The 8,985-nt window shown below is 41.7% G+C and overlaps 1 protein-coding gene and 1 pseudogene across 1 annotated transcript in view; one reads left to right on the plus strand and one right to left on the minus strand.

The window, feature by feature from the left end:
• CEP192 (centrosomal protein 192kDa) overlaps positions 1-8,985 on the plus strand; it is a 250,033-nt gene that overhangs the window by 157,476 nt on the left and 83,572 nt on the right. The window lies entirely within an intron of this gene.
• Positions 7,125-8,985, minus strand: part of LOC102874183 — a 3,489-nt pseudogene continuing 1,628 nt past the window's right edge.

Genomic DNA, 8,985 nt, shown 5'->3' on the forward strand with positions numbered 1-8,985 from the left:
AGGTTATCTGAGAGGCTGGGCTCTATGAGGAGACGCGTGGCATTAGGATTGGTGGAAGATGTATCAACAATCTGCGTTATGCAGATGACACAACCTTGCTCGCTGAAACTGAGGAGGACCTTATGCACTTACTGCAGAGGGTCAAGGACTGCAGCCTTCAGTATGGACTGAGACTCAATGTCAAGAAGACAAAGATTCTCACCGCTGGACCAATTGGTAGCATCAGGATGGACGGCGAAGAGATTGAGATTGTCCACAACTTCCGTTTGCTCGGCTCCACAGCCAACATTGTTGGCACCAGCAGTCAGGAAATCAAAAAACGTATTGCAAGGGGAGCTCTGTTGGCCTAGTGGCAAGAGGCTGCACTGCAATCCCAGAGGTACACTGTTCGAATCCACCAGATGCTCTGCCGGAGAAGGAGGGGCAATCTCCTCCTGTACCTGTGAGATCTGATTTGACGGCACACGCACACAAAATAAAAAAAATTAAAAAACAAAAAAACGTATTGTGATGGGAATGTCTGTTGTTAGGGACCACCTCTCTAAAGTACTCAAGAGCAACGGTGTCTCTTTGGAGACGAAGCTGCCCCTGATACAGCCCATGGTCTTTGCAATCACTTGTTATGCATCAGAGAGCTGGACCATGACTAGGGAGGACAGAAGGAGAGTTAATTCCTTTCAGCTGTGGTGCTGGAGAAGAGTATTGAATGTACCATGGACTGCCATAAAGCAAACAGATTCATACTAGAGAGGGTTAAACCAGGCTACTCCTTGGGGGCAACGATTCTGGAGCTTTGTCTGACATACTTTAGACATGTTGCAAGGAGAGACAGGTCTTTGGAGAGGGACATCATGCTGGGTAGAGCAGAGGGACAGCGCAGGAGGGGAAGACCCTCTATGAGGTGCATTTATTTAGTGACTGGGGTATTCGGGATGGGTGTGTCAGGCAATGCGGTTGGCACAGGATAGAGCAGGGTTTCGGGCTGTTGTACATAAGGTCGCTATGAGTCGCAAACGACTCAACTGCACATAACAACAACAACAACAACAACAACAAACAATCAGATAAGAATGTTGGCTTGTTATCAAAAGCCTTTTTTTCATCAAATCTGGTTCTTGCCATTTGTTTTATTGATATGATTGATTGGTTTTCTTATTTAGAAACTTGTATACCTATTAAAATCCCCCTTGATCCTGATGTCTTTTTCTATGCCATTGGATTCTATTGGCTAGGATTTTGTTAAGATTTTTTTTATTTCTGTTCATGAGGGCTATAGTTTTCTATGTTGTTGATGCCTTTACCTGACATTGTTATAAGGCTAATTGTTGATTTATAGAATGAATCTGGGAGTATTCTCCCTCTCCCCTTTCTGTACTCTCAAATAATTTACATAATATTGGTGATAGATTTTCGCTGGATATTTGTATTAATTCACCAGTAATTAATTTTTTTCCATTTGTTTGTGTTTAGTCTGTTCAAGTGTTCTACTTCAGTCTATGTCAATTTGGGTAGGATGTGAGTTTCTAAGAATTGATCTCTTTTTTTCTGTTTCGGCGTCTTGTGGTTTTCCCCCCCAGATTTGTAGGAGTGTAGCTTTTCACAATATTCCATAATTATGCATTTTATTTTGCTTCTTTCAACTTTGATGGTGTATGTTTTATTTGTAATTTGAATACTTTGTGCTTTTTTCTTTGTTACATTTGCCAGTGGTTTTCTATTTTATTGACTTTTTTGAGGAACCAACTCTTGGTCTCCTTTATCATTTTTTTTTGTGTTTTTATTCCATTTCTTTCTGCCCTCATTTATAATACAGGTTTCTGAGTGTGCTTTCTGTTTGTTCTCTATTTGTTGGAGATGTTAAATAGTTATTTTTCATTCTTCTTGACTTATTTGCTTATTGCTATGAACTGACCTATGAGTACTGCCTTTGCTGTATACCAGACATTTTGTATGTTTATTTGTTTCAAGAAACTAATTTCTTTTTTTCCCCCTTCTATCACCCAGTAATGATCATGTATTGTGTTATTTAGCTTCCAAGTGTATGGGATTTTTCCCTTTCTTATCCCCTTGTTGTGTCTAATTTTACAGCATTGTGTTCTGAGAAGATGCTCTGTAAAATTTCAAGTCTAGATTTGGGAACTAGCATATGGTCTAATCTGGAGAATGTTCCGTGTGTACCAGAGGAGAATAAAAATTGAGCTTTTGTTGGCTACAGAGTCCTTTGTGTGTCTGTGAGGTTATGTCTTCTCATCTTTTGACCTTTTGAATTTTGTACAGTATCCTTCATTTTCTTTTAGGCTGGTTTTTATCCTAAAGTGTGATCTATCAGAGATTAACATTGCTCTTTCTTCTTTCTTCTAGTTGCCATTTTCTTGACATATTTTTTTACCTTTTGAATTTTAGTCTCTCTTTAGCCTCACTTCTTGGTTGTGTCTCTTATAGATAGTATATCAGTGGTCTTGTTTCATTTTTCCATCCAGTCATATATTTAGCCATTCACATTCAGTGTGATTATCAGAAGACAAGATTTTAGTTGTTATTATTATTATTATTATTAATTTTAATGAAAGTTTACAGAGACTTTGGATTTCCATTCATTCATTGTTGCACTTGTCTCCCTGCCCACCCCTCCCCACCAGTTTGCTCTTCTCTTTAAAAAGTAAATGAGAAATTCTTTCATTGTTACACAATCCCTCCCTACAAGTCCACTCCACTATGCAGCCAAGAAGGCAAGGTTTTATTGCTGTCATTTTGTTAGGTCATTTTTTGTGTTGTTATGGATTCCTTTAGTCCATCCATGTTTCTGTGTTATCTCTGTGTAAGGACTTCCTTTAATTCTTCTTGTAAAGTTGATCTTGTTTGTACGAATTGCCTTAGTTTCTGCATTTTTGAGAATGTCCTATTTTCTCTTGTATACTAGATGGACAGTTTTTCTAGGTACAAGATTCTCAGTTGGAAGTTTTTTTCTTCAGAGTTTTATATATGCCATTCCATTGTCTTTTTGCTCTTGTGGTTTCTGCTGAGAAATCCTGGATTAATTTTATTGTCTCTCCCTTATAGGAACTCTTTGTTTTCCTTCACAAATCACGATTCTCTTACTGTTTTAGATTTTGGAGAATTTATCTATGATAAGTTTGGTATTTTTCTTTTGAGGTCTATCTTGGGGTTCACTCAGTTTCTTGTATGTATATTCCTTTTTCGTGATACATAGGAAGTTTCTTCCAGAATTATTTTTTTTTGGTACATGTTTTTGCCTTTTCCTGTTTTGGAAATCCCATTATAAGTATGGAATCCCATATAGTTCTTGTGCTTTGTTCATTTTCCTTCCTTCTAGTTTCTGCTTTGTCCTCCAGCAGTTAATGTGGATTGGTTTATCTTCTGTTTTGCTTAGTCTGTGTGCCATTTAAAAAGTGTTCTGTTTTGGGAGCTCTAGTGGCCTAGTGGCAAGAAGCTACTCTGCAATCCCAGAGGTACGTGGTTCGAATCCACCAGATGCTGTCCTGGAAAAGGAGGGGCAATCTCCTTCTGTACCACTCAGATCTTATTTGATGGTACACACACACACAAAACTTATAATAAAATTTAAAAAAAAATGTTCTGTTTTGTGTTTTGTTTTGTTTTTTAAATAGTGTTCTGTTTTGTCTCAAGGATTGTGAAGCTCCATCTGAAATACTTTGGTCATGTTGCAAGGAGGAACCAGTCTTTTGAGAGGGACATCATGCTTGGGAGGGTAGAGAAATAACAAAAGAGAGGAAGATCCTCAATGAGATTAATTGCCTCAATGACTGTGGTAATGGGATAGATGTGTCAGAGACAGTAAGGTTGGCTCAGGATAGAGCAGGGTTCAGAGCTCTTATACCTGTATATGAAATATGATCGCTGTGAGTCGCAGACTACTTAATGGCCCATAACAACAAATAAGACTCTTTTTTCCTTCTGACATGTAGGTAGTTTCTGAATATTGGTCTTAATTTTTCCGAAGTGCAGTTTTATTTTCTTTTGTTTTTAATATTCCATCAGTTTTATATTTTGTATTTTTTTAAATTCTAGCGTATTCCTTGGAAATTCTTTCATTTCTTTATCTTTTTCTTCCATCCTGTGAAAACAGTTGGTTATCGTTCTTCTGAATGCTCACTCAGAACATTCTGTTAGCTTTTCCTTCTCTGGGAGATGCCTTGACTCTTGTTTTATGGTGCGTTTTTTTTTGTCTGTTTGTTTTTAAGGCCAGTAGGAAATAATTTGTACATTACATTTTCTTCCCATAATCATGCTTGTAGCAGGAAATGACATTGTGATTCATTTCCTTACAAAATATTTACAGTAAAACATTAAAAATAATTCAAACACAAAAGCCAAGATGGGGTGAAGTAAACATTTTTTCAGAAATGTCTACCCCAGTGCCACACAGCACACAAATAAGCAACTAAGACTCCCTTGATCACATTTCAAAATAATTGAGGAGATAGAAACAGGATGAAAATTGGATGATAAGGATTGGATGTTAGCAGCACTGCTTCAATTACCAACTCATTTTTAATGAATACCCTCTCTTATATGTATTAAATTCTGACAAATAACTAAATTTTAGAATAGTCTTGCACTGAAATTAGAAAATACTCTGACAATAGAAGTATTATGTTCACTTATGACTCAGTTTTAATCACTTTTATTTGGTGACATCTTGTTTTAGGCTTTTATGGGATTTGAGGTTATCTGCACTTTCTGGGACATTGTGATGATGTTGTAGATTTTTTTTTAAGCGTCTTGTAACTGCAATTTTATTTTCTTTTGTGAAAATAAACAACTGGGAGTTTAAATTTCTCTAAAACCCAAAAAATTTATGTTGTTGTTGTTAAGTGCCGTCGAGTCAACAGGCGACTCCTAGCGACCCTGTGAAGGGGAGTCCTCAACGCTGTGTGTGTTTGATCCTCTCTCCAGTTTCATAGGGTTTCCAGAGGCAAGCTTTTACGGAAGTAGGTGCCACTACTGCCTCTAAGCTTGTTTCAGTAGGAGAGCTCCACGCCACACTGTCCGCATTGGTTAACCAACCATGAACGCTTTTGACACATCCCTGTCGCAGTGTTCAGCCTCAGAGCAAGCTCAGGTTACTGCTGTAGGGCAAGGGCACACACCAGAGCTATATGATCTAGAGGAATGTTTGAACAAAAACAATGAAAGTCAGGCCCCCCGAGGGCTGCTCATTACAAGTCACCCACCTTTGGCTTGGTAGCATTGCTTTCTGTCCACTGGGCCAACTGATCTCTCTCTATGTTGATGCTATTGTTGTTAAGTGCCATCGAGTCACAGGCAACTCATAGCAATCCTATGAAGGGGAGTTCTCAATACTTGTGTGTCTTTCATCCTCTCTCCAGGTCATAAAAACAAAACAAAAAAATACACATTGAAGAAGCATGTGAGTTACAGAGGGGAAGGGAAGAAGTCTCAGAACTTTGGCAGATTATGCTAGCACTGGCCCCGGGGACAGAAGCCAGGTTCTGTCTGCCACGAGGTGATAGTAAGGTGTAAATCCTGTGTGGGGAGGACAGAGTGGATGGTCGTCACTTAGGTAGTGGTAGGCACCTTCAAATGCAGGGGCACCTCCCACCTGCATCCACTCACTCACCTTCTAGCTGATGTAGATTTTATAAAATCTCCTTTCATTAAATGAAAATCCAAAATCTCTATAACTATTCATTAATATTAATAAAATTTAAAAAAAATCTCCTTTCATGTGAGTTCAATGCCTATGGTATATCTATCTCTGTTGTGTATCTTGGTTGAGAGGGACATGATCCTCATCTAATGCTGGACAAATGAAGCACTTGCTGAGCCTTGCCTGATGGAATATGTGGGCCCTCTAGTCTGATGTATTGTGAAGTCTGCAGTGAGAGTACTGTGAAAATAGGTGTACCGAAGAAGGAGCTTTTACATTTTTGCCCTTCCCTGGTTTCCTTGGTTGTAGGGACCTTATAGTTGCTGCTTATGTATACAATATACCTGTTAGGCACTGAATCTTTACTTACTAATCCTTATTCTTTGTGGATTAGACTCTCTATAAATTGGGTTCTCTGTCCTGGTCATTAATTTCTTGTGTTACTGCACCTCTAAATTTTCACCTGTGCCCAGAGATGATTGTCGTTCACACCTGCTCTGGTGGTGTCAAGAGTGGTCCGCTGTAGGGTGGACCTTTGGATCAGTCTCAGGGGCCTTATGGGCTGCAGCTTACTAGACTGTGTGCTGACAGTGCATGTGGTTGGAGCTTTGCTGAGAGAGTTCCTCAGCAAGGCCAGCTAGGCAGCATCTGCCTGTGTCCATGAATCAGGGGTTGACATATGGGATGACAATCCATGTGGATTCTATGGGTATAACTTTTGCATCAGGGGGCTGCTCTTTATATTACACGCAAATACCCACCCCTGAAATGCTCTGTCCTCTGTGCCTCACTTGAAATGACTTTGTTGAAGCCCTTTGGGGCCTTTCTACCCCAGCTCAAGGTGTTATAGGCCTGTTCACCTTGAGGCAAGTACTGTGCCCAGGTATCCCCCTGCTCTACTTACCTTCTCTTTTGGAGGTTCACTAGGCCATCTGTTCATGAACAGCAGGAAAATAGACCTTGTCTTCTCTGTGGTGGTTGTCCTTGTTGGTGGGCTTGATCCTTACTTTTTTTCTTTTTTGGGGGGCCCCGATCCCTGGTGGGCCAGTTTCATGGAGGTGTGTGTTTCTGTTCATTTTATCCTTACCCAGTCCTTTGCTATCCTTTCTCTTAGATTTAGCTGTCAGCAATTGTCTCCTAACTGAGGATACTTGAAGGAAGCCCTCCAAGAAAGGATTTCATTGTCCTTTTTGTGTCCTTCCTGGGCATGGGCAGACTAGTCACTCTGACCAGTTTTGTTTTGTGTTTTTTTTTTTAAGAATGTCTTTTTATTTCACTGTTGATTCTTCCCTCTCTCTTTTCCTTCATAAGAGGCTAAGAGAAATGGTTTGTTAAGGAAATAAAAATCTAGGAAAGATCAGCATGGTCACAACTCTTCCTTGTAATGTAAGCACTGATAAAACGCTTCCTGAACTTCAAACGACCTGGCAGGCAGCGTGTGCCTCTGAGGCTGCTGACTGAAGCAGCTGCTCTACTCGATGCTTTTGAGGCGCTTCTTACGAGGCTGCACAAAGTCATCATCCGAGTCATCACTGAACTTGCTGTCTTCCAGGTCGTTCCTGAATTCAACCTTGGGAAATCTTTTCTCTGGATAAAGGTTCTTTAGAAGTTCTTCAAAATAGGTTTCAAGTTTTATACCAGCATTGGCTACTTCTGAATCAGGCTCATTGAACTCAGCACAGTTTTGGAAGATCAATCTAAAGTCAGCTACAAAATCTTCAGGTTTTGTATACATGGAATAATCTTCTTGCAGTCTTTTCTTGATGGTTGACAAGTCCATTGGATTTCTGATTATTTTGTAATAATCAGGCACAGTGAGAGGAACTGGGTCTTGAAAAGCCAGGCTCATTTCATGGCAGTAAAGAAATAAAAGTAGCCGTTCACACTTCCGCTTGTCTGTTGGTGTCAGCTTCCCGAAGCTGTCACTTTTCCTCTTCTCTGGGTTGTGACTGGGAGAATCACAATCGTATTCAACTTCTGGTTTAGATAAGTCTCGGCAGAAAGTGCAAATCCACTCTCCACTGGGGAAATTGGCCAGAGTGGGCACGTGGCAAGAAAGGTGGAACACCTTGGGACACTTCTCACAGCACAGGAGCTCGCCTTCGTTCTGACACACTGCACACCAGTCCTCGTTGGGGTCGTCCTCTTTCCTTGTGTCTCCGGCGTGGAGAGGAGACTTCTGGCCAGCGTCTAGCCACTTGGACTTCCCACTGGAATCTTCCTGGTGGAGCCCAGGTTGGTCCCCTGTGCTGTCCGGAGCGTCAGATCTGGGTGTGGCCTCTTCTGAAGCAGACCCTTGGCTGCTGCTCAGTAGAAGGGAGGTGAGGATGCTTCGGGGATAATTGGTATTTTGAGGCCTGGAGTCTTCATCTGATTCTTGCTTCACTATAACCACAGGGAAATCATAGTTCTCAGGTGGTCCACTGTTCTCTTGTTTTATTCGGATTGGTTCCAACATTACTACTGGGAATTTGTGTGTCGAATCCGCTCCTGTGGGTTTGCTAGAAGAGCCAGAGCTTCCTCGGCTCCCAACGCTGGAGGCACTAGGTGAGCGTATTGGGGAGTGGACGCCAGTCATAGTGACAGGTCCTGCCAGGCCAGGGGATGGCACTGAGGAGTTGGGTGACTGCACGGTCCTGTTGGAGGGTGGTCTTGGCTGCCCGTGGTCGACATTGGTATCTTTCCGCACAAGGTTGTCCAGCATAATAGTACTTGAACAATCAATATCTGGGAGGGAAGAAAGATTGTAAGTTGCTCCCACTGGGGAGCTTAGGTCAATCACTGGGGAGCCGAAAGCTTTTCCATCGTAGGCCGCTGCACTGGTGATGGTGGGGCTGGAGGGGGTGGAGGACGTGCTGCTGGCTGTTGATGGGGCGGCCTGCCCACTGCTGACCTGCCACTGTTTTATGGCTTGCTGCGCCAAGAAAGCGCTGATCTGTGTTGGGAACTTGGATAACTGGTTTGAAGATAAGCCACCTGGTGGCTGTGGATTCGGCTCCACCACAGGATTCTGCTTAGGGATTTGTGGCTGGCTCTCCTTATCCTCGATTACTAAAGAACCTAAATTGATAATATTTTGAGCCCAGAAGCTAGGATCACAGTGAAATTGGATGGTGTTGTTGGTGGCTGGGGACACATCACACCTGGCTCGAAGGAGGTGCCGTAACCGGTATGTAATCAGGCGCTTGCTGTAAAGCAATGCAGTGCTGCTTCCGCTGGAGACAGCCCACTTGGAGAAATGCATGACATGCTCCAGCTGTTTAGAAAGTCCACTCACTTCCTGCTGCTGCTGCATGAGTTTCATGCGATGGTCTTTTGCAAGACTCTGAAAT

The sequence above is a fragment of the Elephantulus edwardii genome, unplaced genomic scaffold, assembly GCF_000299155.1.
Source record: "Elephantulus edwardii isolate Elephantulus edwardi_28Jun2011 unplaced genomic scaffold, EleEdw1.0 scaffold00446, whole genome shotgun sequence".
Taxonomy (NCBI): domain Eukaryota; kingdom Metazoa; phylum Chordata; class Mammalia; order Macroscelidea; family Macroscelididae; genus Elephantulus; species Elephantulus edwardii.